Consider the following 18521-nt stretch of genomic DNA (forward strand, 5'->3'; position numbering starts at 1 on the left):
TGAATCACTGAGTTCTATAAGTCTATGCTGGGTCAGAAAACTCTCGGATCTTAAATTGTGTTCTGAAGATGAACAAAGGTTTTGTGGGTTTGGAACAACATGAGGGTGAGTAATTAATGACAGAATTTTCATTTTTGTGTAAACTATCCTTTGAATTTACTACACATCTCTAGTAGCCAACACAAGAAAACAAAGAGAAACAAGTCTACATTTTTTGATTTTATCATGAAGAATAAAAGGACACAAACAAAAAAAATTAACTTAAAAAAAAAAAAGATCCAAAAGCTACAAACCCTTAGATTTCAGCTCACTTTTTCTAAATCTCTAAATAATTTCTGTGAAAAGTTGTTGGCCCGACTGGTGTGACAGCCTTGAGTTTGACCTGAGGGGGCTGTAGGACTTTAACAGCCAATGGGGACGGCCTCTGATAAAAAGGCAACCAATGGCAAGAGCTGACAGTAAGTGCTCGCCTGTGGCAAAGAACATTCATCAAAGAGCTTTTATGAGCGGCAGAGCAGAGGCTGGCATGATAAAATTTAACAGACATGCCAAATATCCACAACACACCCCCTCCTCCCCGCCTCTGTATCTCTCTCTGACTGTCAGCTGACTCAACCTGCTCCATGTAACCTGACATTAACCTTTTGATGTTTCGCCATATTGTTCTCTGTTCCAGGAGGAATCAACTATCCCATCATCCTGTCATCTCAATGTACTACGACTTTACAATTTATTATTCCTGTCGCAATAACACACACAAAAGAGCACAGATGAAACACACACACACACACACACACACACACACACACACACACACACACACACACACACACACACACACACACACACACACACACACACACACACACACACACACACACACAAAAAGGTCCATGTGTTTTCTGTAGAAAATGAGAAACTGACAAACACAGAAAACCATAAATTATAGCTCCTGTCCAAAACAACTGCAGAAAAATGCCAGATTTGTGTCAATCTGCCTGTCTCTCATTAAAGAAGCGCGGCTATCTGCGTGCATGCAAATCAGCATGATTGGCAAAGGAAGGACGAAGGATGAAGATGAACAAGCATGTCAAAATGACAGTCAACAAAACATTCAAATGCGTCAATTGTATGAAAACCAAGAGGACTTGTGTAAAAAAAAAAAATGTGGCAATCTGTATACAGATATAATAATAATAATAAAGGTTTTTGAGCAGCAAATCAGAATATTATAATGATTTCTGAAGGATCATCTGACTGGAGTAATGATGCTAAAAATTCAGCTTTGAAATCACTGGAAAAAATTACATTTTAAATATATATTTCAATAGAAAACGGTTATTTTAAATAGCAAAAATATTTCAGAATTGTACTGTTTTTGCTGTACTTTGGATCAAACAAATGCAGGCTTGGTAAGCATTAAAAATGTTACTGTCTGAAAACTTTTGATTGGTAGTGTATTTCATTAAAAAAAATATTATATCAATTATTTAGTTATTCTTACATTATGCAACACTGTGTTGTAAAACTCTATTTCTGATTTATGTTCATCTAAAACTTCCATTCTGACTTGTACGTTTTTTTTCTTTTTATAATTTTTTTAAACTCTTAAAAGTATTTCCATTTACATTGTACATGTCCGACAAATACAATTTTAATTTGATAAATAATAATATTAATAGGTAGATGAATCGAATAGGGCCCTACAAAGAGAGCATGGAATCATATAATTGAATTTAAGGCAAGCTATAAACAGTTCAGTATAATAAATAACCACATGCAATTCATTTAGCGGCGAGGTGAAAGATAAAAACAAACACTAGCACTTTAAAACTCACATTCTGAGTTCAAAATTGACTTCTCCATCACATGATTCTGCCCTCTGCCCCCTTCAGTTGGAGGCAGATCACACTTTCATCTCTCACGACTACAGCTCAGTGTTGCATGACCTCAGAGGTGCCAACACGCAGCAGGCCGCCCTGGCACCCAAGCAGGAGATGAGAGCACTGCCATGCTAATGGCATCTTTTCAGATTACACTGGACAGATATGCAATTTGCCAAGCAAACCCTCATTATGCAGCAGGGCAGAGACAGAAGGGAGGGTCAGATATCCCGTTCCAGAGGTCTTATCTAGAGCCGTAAACAGATAAGAGCAGATGACTGCTGCCCTACTGCTCAACTTACAGACAGATGCACAGACGGGGGGGTAAACACGTTCCTGTTCTACAGCATGAGACACACACACAAAAATACAGATCTAATCCCTGCTGTAGAATAGGTGTCATTATAACGGCCATATCACTCGGGCACATGCATGCATTCGCTTCCCTTTTACAGGTGCCATAGTAACAATGCTTTAGTGCTAAAAAGGGCACAGGCTGTTTACTCTGTTGTGTCTCAATGTAGACAACAGATCTAAATATTATAAAGTGTCATGGCTCTTCCAAGATTTATAATAGCAGTGAATGGCCGTTGAGATTTTGAAGTCCGATAAAGTGCATCCATCCATCATAAAAAGTACTCCAATAAAGGTTTTCTAAAGGGAATGGATGCGTTTATCTAAAACTTTATAAACCATAATCTCTAACTTCCACTTGCAGTGCGAAGTGACAAACGTGGAAGCACAGTGGAGAGAGCAAAACAAAACACTGGTCATGAATTAGAAGTACAAAATAAGGATATGTAAGGAAAAATGTCAGAGGATTTCAACATAAGACAAGAGGAGAGTGGTTTTCCTTTGCTGTAAACAAAACTTATAATATAAGTTTTGTATACTTACATTAATATTAAAATCCTATGGAGTAAACCGTCTTTTCAAAAAAGCCCTGAGCGCTTTTTTTAAACGCCACCGCCACATCGACACGTACAGTAGCGCCGGTGCGTCCCTTTTTCGAGTCCGGCTCACAGACCTTTCCCGATCCCGTCCCCCGCTCTCTCTCTCTCTCCCACTTTGCTTTCTGTCTAAATACTGTCCTATCAAATAAAAGGCAAAAATGTCACAAAAAGAAAAGAGCCACCTTCCTTTTTTATCGACATTTCTGCACCACACATAGGCTACTGTTGCAGCTGTTGTTATAGCAACAAAAAGACGCCCTCTGCTGCAACGCTTCCAGATTTTTTTGTAACTAAAAAATGCCCTTGTCAACTTTTTTCTTGTCAAAAAAGACGCCAAGTGTGAACACGCCCTTAGTTCTCAAACTCATATTCTCACTGGAGCTTACGCTACGCCTACATTCTACTACATCCACTGGAACACCACTTTTTAGGTGAACTATCCCTTTAACCATGAAACTGTTATACCGTGACATAGTGTGACTTTATATACCGAAAAGAAGCTATTGATTATGTTCATTAATTATTCTAGTCTTTATTTTTATTAAACACCACTGAGAATTGTTATTTTTTTAATCTTTAAACTTTAATGGACCAATTCTAAATAAAGCATTTTGCACTGATAATAGCTTGTTAGTGTTAAAACTGAGTAAGTAAAAAAAAAAAGATTCAGTGTTGCAGACTGAAGAAGAAATGAATGCAAATGCTGTTATTTATGCAGCTATTGTATCTATGTATTAAAGAATTTATCATGCATTGTGACATGAAATACACTTTGCATTAAATTACGTCATTCTGTGTCATTAGGCAGTTACAGTCAAACCAAAATTTAATCAGACACCTTTAAAAAAAACGTATGTAAGAAATTTATTTCAGTTAATCATAAAATGGTCCTGACATGTCACTAGACATTAAGAAATCATGTTCATTTCAAATACTTATATCACTGACAACAGTGGTCCGGCCAGGATATTGTCATTTAAAAGTGACAGTTGCAGCCCACGACTGATGTTATTGTTGTCATTTTGTGTTTTGGTCTGAGGCTCCACCCTCAAGCTATCTACCAATCACGAAGTCAGTAGAGTTTCGTCATCCGGGTTGCCAGCTCTGCTCTAGTTACAGCTGCAGCTACGAAGTGTCGGATAAAACACGTATTACGTTACGAAACCTAAAAGACCTCGTTATGAATCCGAAATACGTCGTGACAAAGTCCGAAATAAAACAAGGATTTGTATAGGAGATGCCTTTGAAAGATGGAGACGGCTGAAAACGGAGAAGAATTTGAAGACAGACGCCAACGTTGCTAATTTTCTCCTGGACAGGTAAGATTCATCTATGTTTGGCTAACTTTGCTTCCGTAAACAGTCGCCCGTGCTAAATGCGTTCATAAAAAGCTTTATATTGCACCACCACCAGCAGGGTATGAAAACAATCTGTGTTCCGACTGAAATGTGGTATTACAGTACATCTTTACGAAATATTTGGCTAATCGCCATTAGTAAATTTTTGCGATACATAATTACTTCGCAAAACATCTCTCGTGAAGCATAAACATAATTAACAGAAGAAAAAAAATTACTGTGTAGGACTTGTCACTTGCCATTAGAAGCTCCTTGTAGCAGCCTACGTTCCTGCTGGATCCTGCAGCTTAGCTGGCAACCTCGAGTCAGGGAGGATGGGGAGGGGATACTACGGTGGCCGAGAGAGGCCAACGCGCTGCAAACAAGAAAACACATGCAAACAGAAAAAAACGACAACAAATTAAGAAAACATCTTCATCAGTTTGACAACACAGGCGCTGCAAATCCTCGCAACGCAAACACAAATACGGAAACGCGCTGCAAATTCTCACAACACAACCAAACTCAGAAACGCGCTGCGAACACACGAGGGCGCTGCAAACTAACAAACGCGCTGCATATAGCACGGTCCACAACGGAAATGTTTCAGGGGGACCTCAAAAAGTGACGAACTCATCTGGGACCTGATTATTTATATCACTATATTACCTGATTATTTATATCACTATCACCTTTAAGTGATACTATACTATCACTAAAAGGCGATAGTTCACCGATAATACCTCTGCTCTTACCAACAGCCACTGAAAAAATAATCAGGTCCCAGATGGGTTCGTCACTTTTTGAGGTCCCCCTGAAACATTTCCGTTGTGGACCGATCTATATGCAGCGCGTTCGTGTGTTCGCAGTGCCTCCGTGTGTTCGCAGCGCGTTTCTGAGTTTGGTTGTGTTGTGAGAATTTGTAGCGCGTTTCCGTATTTGTGTTTGCGTTGCGAGGATTTGCAGCGCCTGTGTTGTCAAACTGATGAAGATGTTTTCTTAATTTGTTTTCGTTTTTTCTGTTTGCATGTGTTTTCTTGTTTGCAGCGCGTTGGCCTCTCTCGGCCACCGTAGGATACACCGTTCTACAGTATTTTGAAAGTGATTGCAGTACCAGTTTTGGCCACAATCCTACATACGGTTCCTTTAACATTTCTCACATTATCAGTTTATTTGCTATAGTTTAGAAAATGGTAATAAAATATGACAAGAACTCAGTTAAACTGTCAGAATAAATTCATCTTGATAATGTCAGATAACTTTGATTGAAAGGTGCATAATGGATTACAATCAGCCAAAAATTCAGACAACTGTTAGTATGACAATTATTACACAACATTAATCATTTATTGACCAATTACCAAGCAATGCTTAATTTTGTTCAGTCTGTGGTGTAAAAAAACTCACATTAGTCACATTAAAGGTCTGGTGTCTGAATAATTTTGGCTTGACTCTATGTTTGATACAATCTAGGTCTCAGTGCCTAAAATCATGTTTATCCAGAGTGACTTTAGAAATACAACAAGCAATTCATTATTTTACATAAATAACTGTCTGGTTTTCGACAGACTAGTAATTGCTTGAAATGAAATGGAAATAAAAGGGAACTCATATTTTTGGTTTAATCATCCCTGCAGCAAACTTACTGCCACATGACAATGTTTATAATCTAAAAATGACAAGAACATTAGGGTCCTACATTTTTGTTTGAACAGTGTCACAACTCAACTTTCTGATGCCCTTAACGGATAACAGACTCTATCTGATCTTCCTGGTTGAGCAAAAACTGCTTCAATGGAGCCTAAATAATTGGTCATTATAAACTTTAAAACTCGTTACCCACTTCTCTAACAAAATGTGATTATCTACAGCAAACCTCTGACTGCATATGGGTTGCTAATTAACTTTTTTGCTATGTTTTACCATTGAAAATCAGGAATTCTTCTTATGCAAGTGAGAAAATTTAACTGGTTAAACTAAGAATACATAAAAGAACTGTTGAGCAATACAAACATATTTTAAGATGGTTTAACACCTTGAAAATTTCAAGAGGTTTGCATATGGATGGTTTAAAGCGATCAGTTTCAACAAAACTTCATAAATCACTTCATTTCCTGCAAATCCTGTTTCTGGCATGACTGCAGTAATTTTAGTGCTGAACTGAGCGGAGTTATGCCATTTTTCCACACATTCACTCTTCTAGATTGATGATCTTTTGTCTCTGGGCTAATTCATAGAAACTTGGATTTTAAAAAAATTTAAAAAGAAAAAGAAAGTCATATACACTTAGGATGGCTTGAGGGTGAGCAAACCATGGGGTCATTTTCATTTTTGGGTGAACTATCCCTTTAACAGCTACATAAACCCCTGTACAAACCTCTTTCACACACACTGCCATGATTCATCTATCCTCTACTAGACAGACAACAAACAGAGTCCAGTCGTAAAAAAAAAAAAAACGGTAGACATACCAATCATTGAGGCCTTGTAAGACAACCCAAACCTGTCCGTTAAAACAATACGGCCCAATTGACCCCATTGACATCAGGCTTCTCGCTCTCATCTAACAGGCTTATCTTAGTCTCTTTCTCAGCTGATCTCTTCAGACCTGCAGTTTACCCTCATACAAAGGGATTTTATGAGTCAGGCCACAGCTACTTGCTTTAGGGTGCAGGAAAAGAGAGATCTGGTCTGTTTGAAGCGATATAAAGGGCAGGCACGGGAGAGAGACGGCAGTGAGGCTTTATGGCTCTAGTGTAACTAAAGATGTTGAGAACTGAAAAAGAGTGTGTGTGGCCTGGTTTAACAGCTGGGTGTTTAACTCTCACTCTCAATAGGTGGGAAAAGAGACGAGACACAGACCTGCGTACATGCATTTTTCTCCAACTGACGTGCAGTGGAAAACAGCTGTGCAAATGTGCGTGCACACCACAAACTCACACGGGCTGGATGTGCAGGCTTTGAACGGTAAACTTAATCAGGCTCTCTCGCAAGCCAAATAAAAGAGGTTATATAATCCAAACAGGTAGAAAAACATTAGGGACAAGGTTGATAGTCACTTTCTTTTGGTTTTTAACTTGAAACTATTTTTGCAGTCATTTAGATGAACTCCTCACTGTAGAAATTCACTGGGAAATTTGTAACCCTGGACAACAAAACCAGGCTTAAGTAGCATATTTGTAGCAATAGCCAAAAATACATTGTATGGGTCAAAATGATCGATTTTTCTTTTATGACAAAAATGGCAAATTTCCTACCTTAAGTATATCAAAACTTAATTTTTGATTAACAACTTTAAAGGTGATTTTCTCAATATTTAGATTTTTTTGCACCTTCAGATTCCAGATGTTCCATGTTGACAAATATTGTCCTATCTTAACAAACCATAGATCAGTAAAAAGCTTATTTATTCAGCTTTCAGACAATGTATAAATCTCAATTTTAAAAATGTACCTATATGACTGGTTTTGTGGTCCAGGGTTTACCTTTAAATTTCACTGGAGAAAGCAAAAATTATGAATATATGAAGTATTTTAACTGGAAGTAACATTTCCAGTCCAAAAGTTAAAAAGGTCTTAATTATTTTTTTATTTTTTTTAACAAATGCACAGCTTTTCACGTCACAAGATGTTAACTTATGGGGAGTTTTTTTTTTTTTTTCAAATTTTCTTTTACTATCCCTTTAAAATGAACTCATAAATCACCAGATTCAGTTTCTGATGAACACACAGCCCAAGTTCTCAAGTTCTCATCATCTCCATCTTCTTCACTACCACCACTTGGGTTCCTCTCCATCACTTACGCTGTAATTTGTCATCTGCTGACTCACAAGCTGTGATTGCTCGTCCTTCAGCTGAGAAATCTGTCCACTTGGACCTCATTCAACTGATCTTCAAAAATCACAAGATTGTCTGTGTCTCTCGCAGCAATTACTATCAGTATTTACAACATGACACTGAGCCTCAGAGGCAAAGGACATGAGCCAACAGCCAGAAGGGAAAAAACACATGATTGCAAATTGAGACATTCCTCATACTTAAATGTTCACATACAATTTAGAGACCACATATACCACAAAGCTATTAAAAAAAACATATGGTCAGGAATAATCACATGGTCACAAAGAGCAACAAGACATGTCTCTTTCTGGAATGAGATAAATATATGACATTCATCAAAAATAGGTTACCACGTTTGGCATTTTCTCTATAATGACTGATTCTATCTTATCATTAATGGTAAACATTAAAGTCAAACACTTTTTCCCTCTCCATTTACCTCATGCTTAGCACAGGCAGGTCAATTAAACATAAACCACTTAAAGAGGAGAATGCAGCCATAAGCCCTGCATGCACACTCATAGAGGAATGCTTTAATTATCAAATGCATTAGCAGGTTGCCATGCGTTGCAAAACTAAGCACCTGGAGATATTTTAATATCGTGGCCACGCGGTTATTCCATTAGCAGAGGTTACTTACTACACAAATGATAATGACATGACATTTAAGCAATATCACTCAAGCTAAAATTCACTGCTTAAAAAAAAAAGAGAGAAAAAGAAACGTGTTTTCGAGTTTATGTGACTTCGGATTAATGAATACTATTTGTGAATTGTGGTATATTTGAAATGACATAAAACCTTATGTTTAAGCCAACAGAATACCACCAATGATGTCCAAACTAGTCAGCTGTCTGAAGAAAGAAATTTAAATTTAACATACTGCTAAATGCTACAGGTTTATGAATTCCCAGCATGCACTGCAGCATGAATACACTTCTCTCATGGGATCATTGTCTTGTTTGGTTGTTAGCCTATTTGTTATTGGTAGTTATATGCTGTGTTGTGATGTTACAAGCTCATCTTCTTACATCAGTTGTTTTCCACTACTCTTAAGATTTGTGTCAAGTATTTATGTACAACATTCTAAAACTAGATCCCAAAAATTCATAAGGTTTTTGCACTTTCAGAATCAAAGATAGCCTAGTTTACGTGACATATTAAGTGTCCTATGAAGCTATTAATAAATGGCAGATACTTTTATTAAATTAGTAATTTAATGTAGTTAACAAACAAATAGTAGTGTTCATTTTTAAGACAATGGTTGATTAACCTAAAAATTTGAATGCATCAGCATGTATTGAATTTTTCTCTCAACATATTCAGCACTAAAGCAAGATTGTGACATTACTTTTATACAAAAGCTCTATAAACAACTAATATGGAGTACAAAAAAAAAAAAGGTTGGTTATGTAAATATTTATAAAATAAGGCAAAGCCTCAAGCTATGCCGGTCACTACAGATAAAATATGCATACTGAAAAAAGGTTCAGCCAAACAGAGAGTGGTTACTCAAAAAGTTGTGTATTTTGTGACTGCAGAAAGGACAAATGCAAGAGTGAAATGTATTTATGTATGAGTAGGCATGCATATTTGAAAGCACTGCCCCCGTGATCCATTCAAAAAGCCAAATCGCATAATGGCTTCTCATAGAAGAGAAACGTTACACCCTGATGTCAAAATGATCCTTCACCACGCTCGATAATTGTACTGTGAATAGGAGACCGTGTTTCTCTGGAAATAGGAGTCTGAAATTTAATTATCCAGCCTTTGGAAAATGTAGGGCAGACAGAAGACAGCGCAATGACATAAAACTGCACTCAGTGGGTAACTAATGTCAAGCTCCGGGTTTAACTGAGTGAGCACAAGATACCGGAGCCGTAAATCAAATAAACACTCTCTAGCCTCAGGTAATTGCGCTTTTAAGAATGGTTAGAAAGAATTCGAGGCATATGAACATACAAACCAACAGCAAATGTTTCAGAAGCAGTGATGCTCTACTGCGGTCATCCTCCAAATATGTTAAAGCTAAACTTTTGCATACAATAACAATCTAGTGAGCATGCAATGCAGGAATGTTTGCGCCAGTGATTCATGTTGTTTGCCAGTTACACAGATGGGAAAAGCTCAGTGCTGCCAAGAGTCTGCTGACTGCATGAAATCCTCTGATGAAAACACGCAACACGGTCGGAGATCACAACATATGGTCAAGAATAAAATACGGCAAGTCTACTAATACACATAAGTTTTGTTCTCACCCGGCCGGGATCCAGTTATTTAAGGGTGACATTCGACGAAATCATTTAGCACCAATCCACAAGACCGAAATGCATGGTTAAAGATTCCCTGGACCGCGACAGAAAGTAGCCAATTCAACACGGGTAGCCGCGGAGACACCTACACCAGATTGAGCAGCAGCGTCTATCGCTCTGGTTTCTCCGCCAACCAGCCCCGCCCACTCTTTTACATCAACACGGAAGCCTTCCTCCCATTGGCTCTCGCCTAGACTAGGACGCGTCTAGCAGCGCGTTCGACCAATCACGACGGGTTCTGAAATTAAAAAGGGGCGGGATTCGGAGTTGGAAGTCATGCGGGCGGATGCGATGCATGACGTCAACCCTTTGTTACCTTGCCGACCCCTTTCATCTGAAACAGCACTTATCTACGAGTCTAAAACATAGCGTGATTAATTCATAAACATCTCGGTGCAGACAGCACACTTTAAGAAGCTTCTTGCAGGGGTTTTAATTTACAGAACGCACTATTCAGTGCAAACACAATGAGTATTCTAATGAAGCAGGTGCAATCAGTAAAACACGTTGGATATACATTTCAGTTTTAATGAAACAAAGGCTACACTTGCTGCATGGGTGGCCAGTGTTGTTATATTCTTATATACTTAAAAGATTCCATCTGGCTAGACTGCAGCTGAGATTTATGACAGAGCAACTGTACATTGCTATCCAAATGGCCAAGCGTCGTTCCCAAAAGTCGTGCATGTATGTGGATCGCAGTCAATTCTCCACAAGCCATAATAAACCCTCTAATGATATGCGACTTTATAACTTTCCACCCACCAGCCAATCTGCTGTCGGCTGTCAAAACCCCCAGCTTCAAATACCGCACTGCTTCTCGGCGGAGAAATCCCCGGTGACATTTCGAGACAACGCCTTTGATATTCAGCAAAGGTCACAGCCATATATTTATATAATTTTTTGTCGAGAGGATCAAATGCGAAGTCTGCAGTCTGCCTTCCAAAAGGCCCTACAGTATCCCTAAAATGCAGCCTATGCTTTAGAAATACTGATCATTGCCGAGAAAACAAGAACATTGCAAATAATCTCTAATTCAGTACATCACAGTTAGAATTGCAGCTAAATGTCCATTCATTCATGTGAATTTAGCATACAGCAGCCAAAAAATTAACACTCAAATAAATGCATTGCTTGTTCTAGAACAACTCGCATAAGCGGATTTTCGGTGTATTTAACCAGTTTTATAAGCATTGACGTTAATCTTGTGTTTTGGCCTAAAGTGCATAAGTAGCCATCTCTTCCACACTTAATGAAATAGAGAGCTGACTCCTTTGTTGCTTCCTAAAGCTTGATGGAATAGATGGATAGTAAGCAATCGTGCACAAAATCAGTACAGTAGTATTATTCAAATGCTATACTCACTGTCCGTGGATCATGGTAGTATACATTGTTCAGAACATCGTACTGGATTAGTATTATTTGGATACTGTGTTTTGATTTTTTTTTTTTCTAGTGTTGTTGCTCTGCGTTGCCGAATCAGTGTTGCTGTCTGCGGCAGCAACTTCCGGCGCATGCGCCAGAGCGCTCGCGTCACAGACAATGGCTGCGTTCCAAACATTTTCTTTATTTATATGTACAAAATGCAATTCAGTATTCAATTCAACAGAGAAAGGAACTCAAACACATTCGCGCAAAAATGTAAATATTGCATTTATAAAATCCTCCGCTCTCAGCATTAGTCCAAATATAGTGATTTCTGCAAAAGGCAGTTTTGAAGGCGTTTTTCTCCTTTAACCAATCACACACATCTTCCCTGAATCTGATTATGCCATGTTTTAACTTCGGATCTAAATAATCTTGTAGCAGCGTCGTTTCTTTCTGGATTTCTTGCAAAAACACTCTAAATTTATCACGAAAGCCTTATCTAATGTCTGCCCCTTGCTTCGTATTTCATGTTGCTGTGACTGCAAAGATAATCATTGGTTTATCATTCTCTAACCATGATAGCTTGGTGCAACTGAGTGCATATCATTTGTGAGATTATTCTCATCTAGTTTATCATTTATTTAATTTTCTCTAGGAGTCTCAGTTGTTGTCTTGGAGTTTGTATAAGTTTATCCTTTAAACCATATTTAGGACTATGATAAATAACTTATAAACATCATATTGTCTAAGGAGGAACATATTTTATTAGATAAAATTTATATCTTGATGGTTGTCAGTGACTGTCTGTGTAGATATAGTTATTTCCTGGTAGAAAAACAACCAGATGCAGTTTACAATTTCCTAGAAGCATTATGTTTAACACAAGAAAACACTTCCTTAAAAAAGATTATTTCATATTCTCACTTACTAAGTAAGTAGGTTTAGCCTTTTGGTACAGCCTCTGAGAGTATACTTACATTAAAGTCTGTTCAATGTTAATTTGTTCCTACATGGTATGGAAGGGGAGTAAATCATTACAAGTATTAACTGTATACATTACAGTATAACATAGGTTATATAATAAATAGTTTCACAGTTGGTAGATGGGAGAACAACAGCATTTGTGACCATGGACCACAAAACCAATCTTAAGTAGCACAGGTATATTTATAGCAGTACCAAAAAATATATAGGTCAAAATTATAGATTTTTCTTATGCCAAAAATCAATTTAGGCTATTAATAAAAGATGATGTTCCACAAAGATATTTTGTAAATTTCCTATCATAAATATATCAAAACTTAATTTTAGATTAGTAATATGCACTGCTAAGAACATTTTTTCAACTTTAAAGGTGATTTTCTCAGTATTTTGATTTTTTTTTTTTTTTGCACCCTCAGATTAGATTTTCAAATAGTTGTATCTCAGCCAAATATTATTCTATCCTAACAACAATAATGGAAAGCTTATTTATTCAGCTTTCAGAATTATTTAGAATTTCAAAAAATTGACCTGTATGACTGGTTTTGTGTCCCAGGGTCACATTTTACCATTTTGAAAAACAAAACAAGACATTACAAAGTAGTTAGCCATAGTGTGGTGCGACCAGATACAGGTAATCCCGTCAGATTTGTTAGCGCAAATTTAACTGTGTAGTCTATTTAAAATGTCATGATCTCGTCGTAATTATCTAGCATAGTCGCTAAATCAAATTACTTTTGTGTATAAAATATATTAATTAACTTAGTCCCAAACACACAGGAATGTGAGTGCGCAGTAATAGCGCTTGGTCATTCAAGAAGTAAACACTGAGGTTATTTTATCCCGAGTCATCGTTATGTGGCTTTGACAGACTTCATCATACAATCTACCGAAATGACATGAAAAGAACTAGTTTCGTTTTGAGATCCTCGGCTGATATGACAAAATAACCCACGGTACATATTAATCTGACAAAACACGTCGGTCTGGCAAAAAGCCGATGCTTTGAACGAAACGGAAACTGGTGTTTAAATGTTTAAACGTTATATCGACGAGAAAAGAGCCGTGGGATTTAATTAAATCTTGACATTTGCTAGAACCTAACAAAACAATCCCTTCTCGTTCGCCATTTTGCCGGAAGCCTTCTTCTTCTTTTGTTGATTTCTGCTGAAGCGCAAGCGGAGTGTGTATGTGTCGTCACCTACAGGTCTAATGCGCATCTGCATATAAACACCCAACAACGTACCAACATGAAGGCCCGGTTTCACAGACAGGGCTTAGACTAAACCAGGATTAGGCTATTGTTCAATTAGTACATTTAAGTGATTTTTATAAACGTGCCTTAGAAAAAACATAACTGGTATGCCTCTTGAGACAAAACAAAGGCACTTATATATTTAAAGATCAGTCAGTGCAAGTTTCTTTCAGTTGAAAAAGCTCAGACTTACATTTTAGTCTAGGACTATGCTTAAGCCTTGTTTGTGAAACCAGGGGGTAATGTGTTAATGTGTTTAAGTGAATACCCAAAGTTACAGAACAAGAAAAAACATTAAAACCATATTTTGACAGGCAAGCCTAAACTTGAAACACATTAGCAACCTGGTCCCCACTTCCCTGCTGAAAAAAAAAACAGCTAATACCAGCCAAGGCTGATCTTAACTGGTTTAAGCTGGAAGTAGCTGGTTTTAGCTGGTCTCCCAGCCTGACCAGCTAAGACCAGGCTGGGGAAGTGGCCAAAACCCCTCTAAAACCAGCCTGCTGACCAGCTAAAACCAGCCTAGGCTGGTTTTAGCTGTATTGTTCAGCAGGGTTATCCCTTAGCATGTTCCATATATCTGCCCTAAGCACATACATTCCTGACCTTACCTCTTTAAAAATGCTGTAAATTCCACTTTTTCCTCATTACCTCATGATTTGTTCATTTTCCCAGCATTTAGCTGGGTTCTTATACATATATTAATAAAGTTAAAAAGTCGTATGTAAATATATATTAAGCCTGCAAATAAATGCAGGCTTAATGAGCAGAAGAATTAAAAATCTTAGTGTTCAAAAACTTTTGTCTGATGTAGTGTATAGTATGTTATATAGCCTATTTACATGTGTGTAAGTATAAAACACACAGGCATGCACTTTGAATAAATGCTTTAAATATATAATTTTATATAAAAATGAAATATATTTAATCCTTCTTCCTTGAACCTTCTTTTCTCAAAATCAAGATTATTTTCCTTGTATTTTTAAGCTCCCTAAACACCTATTTCCATTCTCTAGAGTACTTTTAGTCCACTAAGCCATGTTACAGTGCCTTCCACTAATATTGGCACCCTTGGTAAATATAAGCAATAGGGTTGGGTCGATAGACGATGCCATCGTCCATCGCCGATGGCCAATAGACATCACGATGCTGAGCCGGCATCGCGATCCTCCGCCCCGCCCCCGCAGCGCCCCGCCCCGCCCCCGCCGCAGCAGCAACCCGCTCACGAAAAACACACACTTAATCACTATATAGCCAAATGAAATGCATGCTTTCAATTTCTGCATCTTTACTTATTTTATTATTATTATTATGAGGAAATAATAACAAGGAAGTTGTTAGTGATCACAATACAAATTACAGTGAACTCCTAACGAATTACATGAAAGTTTGTTTACTTTATAAATGAGGCATACAAAAACAGCAGAAAAAAATCAAAATAAGTTTAATTAAATTAGATTAAATAAACTACACCAAATATGCCAGAGCTTGGAACAAAAACAGGAGTATATCTTTTTTTTTTTCATCGAAGTACGAATGTACAATACAAAGCCTAGTTGGAACACTTGGATTTGTGCCGAAAAACAGAGGTGCGTGAGCCCAACGCGCTATTTTTAGTTTCGCTTTGTTTTAGTTTAACTTTATATATTTTGTTTCATTTCTGTTCTGTTCTAAATACCTCTACATTTAAATCATTGGAGTCAGGGTAACTAACTTATAGCTATGTTTATAGTGTTTATAATGTTAATACAATATTCCGCTTGATTTGGTATTATTTCTGATAGTAAGCTTTCTCTCTAAACATTCCGCTGCTCATTAAATGCGTTTGGAGAGAGTGTGTTAAGCAGTAAGCAAATAATGAGAGCGTTATTGAACTTAAAAAAGCTGATTGGTCGAAAACATTCTAAAGGACCAACACACATCCTCCAAATGCATTCTTGCAGATCTTGTCTCGTCTGCACGCACGCACTGTCATGATCTAATGCACTTGTTAATTCCGGATCTTTAAAAACAAATACCGGAAAGCAAAAATCCAAAATCGGACATTTTCCAGAACAGGATCCGGCTGAAATTAAGCACTCGTGGACATGGTAGGCTACAATTAATTAATTCGTTATGAATAAATTATTTAACAACAACCATCCCTCACACCCGCCCCCCGCAGACGATGCCATCGTCCATCGCGATGTTTCACATTAGACATCGTACGATGCCAAATTGGTCGACATCGCCCAACCCTAATAAGCAAAGGTGGATGTAAAAAAAAAAAAAAAAAATTCTGCATAATTCATCGTTTAGATCTTTCATTAAAAAAATTCACAAAATTCTAACCTGTCATTGAAGTAAAACAATAGAATCTGGGAGCGAAATCTCATTATGAAATAAATGTTTTTCTCTAGTTCACGTTGGCCACTATTATTGGCACCCGATTATTGCAATGTCCTTTTCCCAAAATAACAGTTTTCTCCAACAATGTCTAATGAGTTTGGAGACACCTGACAAGAGATCAGAGACCATTCCTTCAAACAGAATCTCTCTCTTCACAGCTTCATGTTGGTGCTTCTTCTCTTCAGTTTCTATAGAGGGTTCAGGTCAGGGAACTGGGACGGCCATGGTAGAAGCTTCATTCTGTGCTCAGTGACACAATTTTGTGTTGATTTTGATGTTTGTTTTGGATCATCGTCCTGCTGGAAGATGCAAACATGGCCCATTATAAGATTTCTAACAGAGGCAGTCAGGTTTTGATTTTTTATCTGCTGGTATTTGATAGAATCCATGAAGCCATGTATCTAACCAAGATGTCCAGGACCTCCAGCAGAAAAATAGGTCCACAACATTAAAGAACCAGCAGTAATTTTAACCGTGGGCATGGTGTACTTTTTTTTATCTCTGTCTGCACCAAAACCATCTGGAGGGTTAGCTGCCAAAAAGCTCATTTTTAGTTTCATCTGACCATAGAAGCCAGTCCTGTTTGAAGTTCTAATCATGTCTGACAACTGAATATGCTGGAGTTTGTTTTTGAGTGAACCAGAGGATTTTTTCTTGAAACCCTCTGGAACAGGTGATGTGGTGGTGATGTAGGGGCTGTTTGATTATTTTATTTTATTTGGCTTTCTGACCCCAAGACTCAACAATTCTCTGCAATTCTCCAACTGTGATCCTTGGAGAGTCTTTGGCCACTCAAACTCTCTTCCTTATCGTGCATTAGGATGATATCCTCTTCTAGGCAGATTTGTAACATCTTTAGTTGATTGGAACATCTTAATTATTGCCCTGATGGTGGGAATGGGGATTTTCAATGCTTTAGCTCTTTTCTTACAGCCACTTTCTATTTTGTGAAGCTCAACAAACTTGTTCTGCACATCAGAACTACATTCTTTGGTTTTACTTCTTGTGATGGATGATTAAGGGAATTTGGCTTTTGTGTTCCTCATATTTATAATCCTGTGGAACAGAAAGTCATGACTGGACAATTTTATACTCCTAGCCACCCTGGTGTGCTAAAAATTTTTTTAATATTAATGGGAATATACTTTAGAGATATTTTACTTAGACAAATTCTTAGGGGTGCCAATAATTGTGGCCAATGTGAACTAGAGAAAAACAGTTATTTCATAATGAGATTCCCCCCCATTTTCCATCTTTTTACTTCAATGAAAGGTTAGAATTTAGTTAATTTTTCGAATGAAAGATCTGAAGGATAAACTATGCAGATTTATTTTCACAGTCACCTTTGCTCATATTTACTAAGGGTGCCAATATTAGTGGAGGGCACTGTATGTTAATAAAGTTAAAAAGTCGTATGTAAATACACTACCAAATAAATGCAGACTTGGTGAGCAGAAGAGACTTCTTTAAAAAAAAACATTAAAAATCTTAGTGTTCAAAAACTTTTGACTGATATTGTATAGTATGTTATATAGCCTATTTACATGTGTGTAAGTATAAAACACTCAGGCATGTGCTTTAAATAAATGCTTATATAATTTATATAAAACTAAATATATTTAATCCTTCTTCCTTGAACCTTCTTTTCTCAAAATTAAGATATTATTTTCTTTGTATTTTTAAGCTCCCGAAATACCTATTTCCATTCTATAGAGTACTTTTCAGTCCACTAAGCCATGTTATATGCCAGTGAAGGATCTAAGAGCTCTGCATCTCCATACAGTAATTCCATTATGCTAATAATGTTAGAAAATCTGCAAAACTTTGTGAGATTTAGAGTGTGTGCATATCATGAATAATTTGAACGGCTGCTTCTAAAACAGTTTTGATCTCAGTGGATCTACTCAGAAGCATTGCGGCTATATTTATCATATTGATAATAGAAGGCCAAGAAATTTTCTGTATTCCACACTAACAATTTCCCTGTTACAGAAGATGGATGGCATTAGAGCCTCTGACTCCATCCCACACAAGCCCTGTCAAAATATTTCTCCTGTCATTTCTGTTCCCACATGCCCGCAATGCCTCCACACATCAAACTTTCTACTCGCTGTATATTTTTGTACGTCCCATGCTTTCAATTGTACTTGACATCCTCCATACACGCTGCACTATGGAAAGCAGCTCAATTACAACAGTGGAGCC

The 18521-nt window shown here is 37.4% G+C and overlaps 1 protein-coding gene across 3 annotated transcripts in view; it reads right to left on the reverse strand.

Annotated features, from left to right (window-relative positions):
* fam222ba (family with sequence similarity 222 member Ba) overlaps positions 1-18521 on the reverse strand; it is an 89774-nt gene that overhangs the window by 58312 nt on the left and 12941 nt on the right. The window contains exon 1 of one of the 3 annotated variants that reach the window (XM_073840713.1): positions 11690-11823. The exons of 1 other annotated variant lie outside the window; for it this stretch is intronic. The gene's annotated coding sequence lies outside the window, so the exon portion shown is untranslated. Of the gene's footprint in view, positions 1-10270; positions 10411-11689; positions 11824-18521 lie in introns of those variants that run through there. One more of the 3 variants, XM_073840711.1, reaches the window with a different exon arrangement.

The sequence above is a fragment of the Garra rufa genome, chromosome 5 (assembly GCF_049309525.1).
Source record: "Garra rufa chromosome 5, GarRuf1.0, whole genome shotgun sequence".
NCBI lineage: Eukaryota > Metazoa > Chordata > Actinopteri > Cypriniformes > Cyprinidae > Garra > Garra rufa.